At 27.8% G+C, this 7725-nt stretch overlaps 1 protein-coding gene across 1 annotated transcript in view; it reads left to right on the top strand.

Moving 5' to 3' along the window:
• Positions 1 to 6760, top strand: part of LOC107442796 (uncharacterized) — a gene marked incomplete at its 5' end in the record, with an annotated part of 10558 nt that extends 3798 nt beyond the window's left edge. The window contains 1 exon segment of the mRNA XM_016056444.3: positions 1105 to 6760.
• Between the last annotated feature and the right edge of the window lie 965 nt (positions 6761 to 7725).

Here is a 7725-nt window from a genome sequence, read left to right as displayed (position 1 = left end):
AAAAAACTTATCTAATTAATGAAGAAACTCTTCTTTATATATTCTTTTCAATAATAGATTGCCTTCAGAACAAGGTAACATCGGCGATCACGAAGTTAATCCCACTGAAAATAATCTACAAGAAAAGTCGCGACAAAGAAAAAAAAAGCTAAGAGGTGCGAAATGGAACATGCGATATAACGATATGTGTTCTCAAACTCCGATTCTGATTCTACAGCTCACCATTCAAGGCCATTTCAACATAACGAAAGAACATCGTCTTTCACAGCGCAAGTCGACATCGGAACGTCAGAGAAGAGTCTTATCTTGTTATCTTATTTCCTTGCGTGTCTTATATCGCTATATCGTTTTGCGCTCGTTGTCTTTACTCCACGGCTTAAATCAGATTTCTTATGCATTGCCTTGAATGAAGGTCGCTGTATCGTCTTGCCGATATATGCGTTAAATCGATATGTCTCGATACATCGATTTATAGCCCAGTCCTACTCGCAATATATTTTTTTTCTGTCTAATTTCATTGCTATTGGAGGTTTTATTCGGGTAATAGAAAGGAAAAAAGTAAAAAAACTAAAGATTTTCTAATGGATCAAAAAAGACCTTCAAGGTTTGAGAAATTCTAGGCAATGAGCTAAATTTAAAGAACGAAAAGAAAAAAAGTCACAGAAGGAACCTATATTAAAAATTACAATTTATATCCACTCGAGAGTAGTTCATTGTATTTTATTTATTTATTGTATTCTTGGAAATAAAAAAAACGATGACAAAGGCAGTTAGATGTCTTGGCAATTGTAGTTATAACAAATGGGTACCTATGTCAGATTATCGCTCGCTGTTATCAGCTTTGTAGTTTTAACAAAGTTTTGGAAAATTTCTGTGGCATAATCTGTTCTTGTCAGTTACAGTTGTAAGGTGCCAAATGGATTTTAAACTGGCAAGCATTAATTATGCTGTTAATTATTATGTATACTGTATTTGTACTTTTATTTGCATTTTACTGCCTTATGTGATTGTAATGCATTCAATCTATGTTACAAAATTTCAAACTGAAATCAATTTTTTAAAAACTATGTTCTAATTATTGTTTTTTTTTTCGATTATTTTTAGGTTTGTATGGAGAATGTGCTTTGAGCTTAATTTAGATTAGCGAATTTTATCTAGTGAGTCAGAATGAAGAAAGAAAACTTTCGTAACTAAATTTTAATATATTCTTAACTATTCGGATTAAACGTTGCAAAAAAATGTTGATTATGGACCATATTTGTGTAAGAAAAGATTCCTAAACGGTGACAGTGAATAACTCTTATAATATGACACGTTAATGTTTGATTTATTCGGAAGTCGATGGAGCTCTAGTTCGATGGGCAAAATTGCATTTTGTTGAAATCCAGAAGAAGAAAAACAGAAATTGATAGATGAACACTAAAAGAAAATAGATGAACACTGTGCAACATTATAAATGAAGTTTTATTAATCGAAAAAAAGATTAATTTGTGTTTAAGTCTAATATTTTTCTCAAAGTTTTTGTATTTGAATATAATTTGCTATTTTGTCCAGTGAAATTGTTCTTGTCAACTTTCAAGCATCTTATATTTGTAAAAAATCTTTTATCTGTTGATGTTTTTATATGAATCTTTTTGTTGTTTCGTAACTTAAATATATAATGCTGCAACTGGATTAAGTAATGATGTGAAGTTGATGTCAATTGTTTAACACAATGAATATCTACTATGCGAACGCTATTTCATTGTTTATCTTTTAAACTCTGATGGTACTGTTGATTGGGAGTTCTTATCTTCTCTCTTTTGTGATACAGTTTGTGATGGTTATATGTAGTAATCTGTAGCAAATATGATACATTGATGTTATGGTGCATATAAAATAAATTGAGGGTTTTTTAATATAAAGTTAACTTTTGAGCTTTATTAGCTCAAGATTTTTGTAAATAAGTTAATTTGGAAGAAATTCTGTTTTTCATTGTTTGGAGGCAGGGATGGCAGTGGGGAAAAAAAACTAACAAAAATCATTTTGGACAAAATAGGTTATTTTTCCTAACCTAAGTTTAAGGAATAGAAAAAAAATTTCAAAAAGAATTATCAAATATTGATTACAATCTAGTTTAAATAATAATTTTCAAGCTATATAATACACCATTTTTAAATATGTGAAAACCAAAAAGCAACAGTTGGAAGTAAATAAAATTACTGAATTATTTTAAGAAATTAAAAAAATTGTGTTTTATTGCTATTTTACGTAATGTATTATAAAACCTAGTTTGTTTTATAATATAATTCTGTTAAGCATAAATATTTTAATCAACTCTTAAATACTATGATGTATTGATTTTGAAGCTCTTTGCAAAACTATAAAAAATATGAAATTAGCTGTTTTTTAAAACGATAAAAATTAACTTTTTTTTACTATATTCAATTTAATTTGTTTATTTCAGCTGTTCTTGTAAAATTTATTGCAAAACAATATATTTGTAATTTTTGGTTTCTTCCATTTCGTCCAATGTCTTCCTGGGTTCTGGAAAAAATTATTTTTTTCTAGACAAAATGTAAGCCCTGTTTGTGGGATATTATGAAGTCCTATGAGGTATAGTGGCAAATATGATAAAGCATTGTTAGACTTGAATATAATATTTTTTTTTTTTTTTGCAGCATTGTTCTTTAATAATTTCTCTTAAGGGGTTTGCTTCAAATAAGTGAAACACAGCACTAAAACATGTTTAACAAGACCCTAAGCACCTTCATAACTGAGCAGTTTACTTTTGTTTCGTTTTAACCATAGTGAGCTGAAACATTTGTGCTGAAATAAATTGTGCTGTTAAATTTGGTGATCAAATATAAGGAAGAGCTTACTTGAAGAAGTGAGATATTAAAGGTTTCTACAATTCATCTGAAGTTTTTTTTTTCCTTTTAATAAAGAAATTCTTGAAGTTTCAAAAAATTTAAAATTATTCACTGAGAAATTTAAATTTTTTTTATAAAAAATGGGGTTTATTCACCAGGCTCTTGTGCATTTGACTACTTTTTCTAGGCTCTTTCATAGTGACCTTTCTTGTTTCTTTCTCCTCCCTTTTAGTTTTTCTTCGGGCATAAATCCTAGCACTCTTTGATTGTGTTATCTGGAACATGTATTGCTCTTGAGTAAATATCGAATGTACAATCTTAAATTGTACATTAGATCCAATCTTTATCTGTGGATTACTATAAAATCTTTTTTATTATTCATATACAGTTGAGTGCTAATTATCTCGACAAGTCGGGACTGAAATTAATCCGGTTAATGAAAATTCCAGATAATTAATCCACTTTAAAAAGTGCCTGGAACAATGTTTTTAAGGAACTTCCCTTCTGACTTTTATCAGGCTTATAATATCCGATGCAATTAATGTGGCAATGCCATATTCAAGTGCTTTGTTGTCACCCTACCACTATCTTTTAATATGTAATGATAGCACTTTCCATCCATGCACTATGTGTTTGGACATACCTACGAAACTTATTAAAGAAATATCTGTATTCTGGGATTCATTTCAAAAACAAATAAATTTGGAAATCTACTACTCCCTCTCTTAATTCGTGCAAAAAGAAGAATGTTGTTATTTTGCTGGAGTAATTGGTTGCATCATTGAAACTGGGCAGAACAAATGTGAGGGGTCTTTTTTTATGTGTTACAAATGCCTCTTTCCTGAAACTGTAAAACAGTTTTTCATTCAACTTCATTGAATCTAAAGATACATGGATTTCTGTGGAAATTAAAAAAAATTGATAAGCCAGTAAAAACGCAAGATCCATCAGCTACATGGCTATTCGATGCCAGAATAAAGGGCACCATTGATGAACATAACATAAAAACAACTTAATAAACATTAGTTTAAAAAAATTTATTAACTCATTGATTTTTTTTATTTGCAACTAATATGATAAATTGTGAATTACAATTTTTGGTAATATTCAGTTTCTATACTTCGAAACCTTTATCAGTTGGCTTAAGAGAAATAAATTTTATTGAAAGTTCCTATGTACAGAAATATCTAATTTGTTACTTGTGGAAACTTTAAAATAAGAAAAAGATTTTAGTTTGTATATGAATAAAGAACAGTAACTTATAACGAAATTTAATCTCTAAGCGAATTAATAAAATTTGATGTTAGCTTGCCTAGATTTAAGAGCATTTTAAAGGACTTCAATATTTGTTTTCTGAAAAAAAAGTTTGTGAACTAAATTATATTGCTTTAAAAATTTATTTCTTATTTAATAAAAAAATTTATTATTTTTATACATAATAGTTCTGCAAAATATTATACTAATTTGCAGCAGAATAAAACTGTAACAGAAACTGAATGGTAGCAGATTGTTTAAATAAACTTATAAATATTTAACTTCATTTTTATCTTCTTAAAATGTATGTGTGTCAATGTATGTTTTGAAATTTCCCAAAAAAAATATAAAGGGGCTTAGAAAGAAGGAGTATTGTAAAATGTGTTTATAATTATGGATGTTTTTATGATATTCCCAATTTTGTTTTTTTTTTAATTTTTTCTTTCTACGCCACTTATAAAATTGTTATTTTTATGAACTGTGCATTTATTCTATTTTACCTTAGAGTAGTTTTATTTTTATTTTGTTGAAAAAAAATTTTTTTTCATTTTGTGTTGAATTGTGCAAATAACTTATACATTAAATATTTCAATATCAGTTATACATATTTGTAAACTTTTACATGTTTCATAAACTTTAAATGTTAATGTTTAAAATATTTTTGTAGCTATGTTTAGTGTATTATTATTTGTTGTTAAGTTTATATGTTTGCTGTTTTCTTTATGAAGAATATATAATATGTACGAAGATTATTTTTATCTGTAACAATATTGCTTAGCTGTCAACTTTTCTAAAGTGTTCTTTTCTTTACTAAGATCTGAAAATTTCCTAAAATATAATTTTGATTAACAAGTAAATCTGAGAATGGATGAATAATGTAATCAAAATTATATTATTCATGCTTTTTTTATTTTTTATGATAAGGTTTTTTGATCTGCAAAAAGTAAAATTTCCATAATCTCCTTTGAGTAAATCAATAGAGAAGTTGATATGTATGTTTTTTTATGCTAAGATATAATACATTATAGCTCTTAAAAAGATGCTATACCAAAAGAGAAATTTTTCATGGCAAATTATCTCTTCTACTTAATTTAATGTATAGAAAAAGTAAGTACTGGTGAACCTAGAGTAAACATAGATGTGTCTTATACTGAAAAAGGTTTTCAAAACCTCAAAATGCCAATAAAACTATGGAAATATTGCACTGTGAATAAGTAATTGTGCAATAATTAATTGGCATTTTAATATTTAGAACTGCCACTCCCAATTTTTTTACCTGTGAAACCCTAAAAGATTTAATTTTTTTATGGCAAAAACTTGAAAAAAAAGAAAGAAAAAAAAACATTTTTTAGCAGGTGCAAATATCCTAACAAAAAAAAAAACATTACTTAGGTTTTTGTAGCAGGCAGTTGAATTCACAAGTCTGCAGTGGCAATGTTTTAATAACAGAAGTTTAAATTCAATAAAAATAAGCTGAATTATTGTTTTTGAAAGATAAATGTTATAAACAGTGAGAGAAAAAATAATTCTGTTTTCTTGAATTTGTTTATTTTATTTGGAATTCAAAATTCAAGTGGAAATACTGATTCCATAATTTCTAAATGTATATCCTTTTTGTAATTTGTTATATATATAGTAAATGGAAAAAATATATGCATAGAGTATCGATTGTTCAAGCTTCCCATAAATCTGAGCTAGTGAAAGAAAGAAAAAATCAGTCTTGCTCCAAAACAATGACCAACGCACACACAATGCGTGGAACTATTACTACGGTTGGTTTTACGGCAATTACTACTACTGAATGTTGAATGACAAATTTGCTAATTTAATACTGAAACATGTGAACAGTGTGTTTAAACAAAAAACATAAGACAATTATTTTAAAGTGCAATTAACCTGGTGCAGTAATATAATGAGCATTGTAACTTTGTCTAAGGCGGTAACTGTACCCTGGTCATCTTATGTAACTAAATTTTCTTTAAATATAATATATTTTTCAATTAAATACCGAAAATTAAAAACTGGTTTGTTCCCGTTTATTAAGTATTCGAAAGTTCGAGGTAGGCTTGCTCCCGTCCACCTCGAATTATCGAGACTCAACTGTATATTTTTAAATTTGCTATTTCTTTTTTTGTGTGTGGCATCTTTACACAAGGATTTTAATTAAAATAACACTAGGTAACATTAAACTCTGGATTATTGGTTATCTGCAAATCTAGGTTTAAAAAAATATTACTGGTAAAAAATCCTAACCCACGGAGCCCCTGTAACCTTTCCACAAAACCATGAACTATGCAGAACAGCGTTTGGGAACTACTGATTTAGAAAACATTTTTTCTACATTTAAGGCTTCAAGATTTACTCTAGGCTTGTCTGAATTCACTTTTCTCAAATAGTTCAAATTTTAAAATATTTACCAAAAAAGGTGAAACAGAATTTGGTATAAAAAGTTTCTCCCATGGTATAGTTTCTTTGCTTTATGTTATTTACTATGTGCAATTATTTTGCAAGATGTTTATAAAATTGGCCTCAATGTTTACTTTCATATTGTTTTTTTAATAGTTTGCAAATGAATGTGTGAAAATGTTTTTTTTTTACTTTGCATATTTGTATTGTAAATCACATTAATAAATATCATCAGCTGTTGTGGTGAATATTATGTGCAAAAAATTAAATAAACACTGATTATCATAGGCAGTCACAAGGAGAGGTCAAAAGAGTACACTCGCATCCCTTTCCAGAAAATTCAATAAACAAAAACTTATATTGTGCTTTTAAATATTATATTTTTTACTTTTAAACAATCTCAAATATATATATTTATATAAATGAAAACACCATCCATTAGATTTAATTTTAAAAAAAATTAAAATAGTACCGTAAATTCTTATTGATGTAACATTTTTTAAGATGTTTCTGACCAGTATTAAATTACTAATTCAGGAATAATGACATTATTAACACATTTAACTATTAATTTGGCAATTTCTTTTGAAAACTTCATTTTGTAGTAATAAAGTTTCAAAGTTTTTATTTATATACGATTTCTTTAAAATTCAATTTCTCAGGAACTATAATAAAATATTATTTTTTTCAAAAAATTATCTTAGGATAAACAAATTTTAAAAATAATTGTGTGCTAAAATGTTTTAATTTGCTTATAAAGTTCTCGAGATGTGGCTTAATACGCAAAAGTAGAATTCCCAGTATACTGGGATCATATTTCCCAGATTGCGGTTACCCCCTATATCAGGGCCGGATTAACCTATAGGCACACTAGGCACGTGCCTAGGGCCTACGAAAAACTTGGGAGAAAAAAATTTGTTGACAAAAATAGTTTAGCTTTAAAAACAACAAGTGTATTTTGCACAAAATTATGAAGATAAAAATATAGCATTTTACGGTAATAAATTATTTTGCAGAATCTTATCTAATATACAACTTTTTTGCGATTTTTGGATTCAACGAAATCTTGTATTATGCTGTCGAATTCCATAGACATAAGTGCGAGCGATGCCAAACGATCTTGATTCATTGTTGAAAGCAAATAATTTTTTATCAATTTTAATCTGAGGACCCCAAACCTCGCAGACCTCGCAACTCCCGAAGAGAGCGGTGA

The sequence above is a fragment of the Parasteatoda tepidariorum genome, chromosome 9 (genome assembly GCF_043381705.1).
Source record: "Parasteatoda tepidariorum isolate YZ-2023 chromosome 9, CAS_Ptep_4.0, whole genome shotgun sequence".
NCBI classification, from domain to species: Eukaryota; Metazoa; Arthropoda; class Arachnida; order Araneae; family Theridiidae; genus Parasteatoda; species Parasteatoda tepidariorum.
This window is presented reverse-complemented; position numbering and strand designations above follow the sequence as displayed.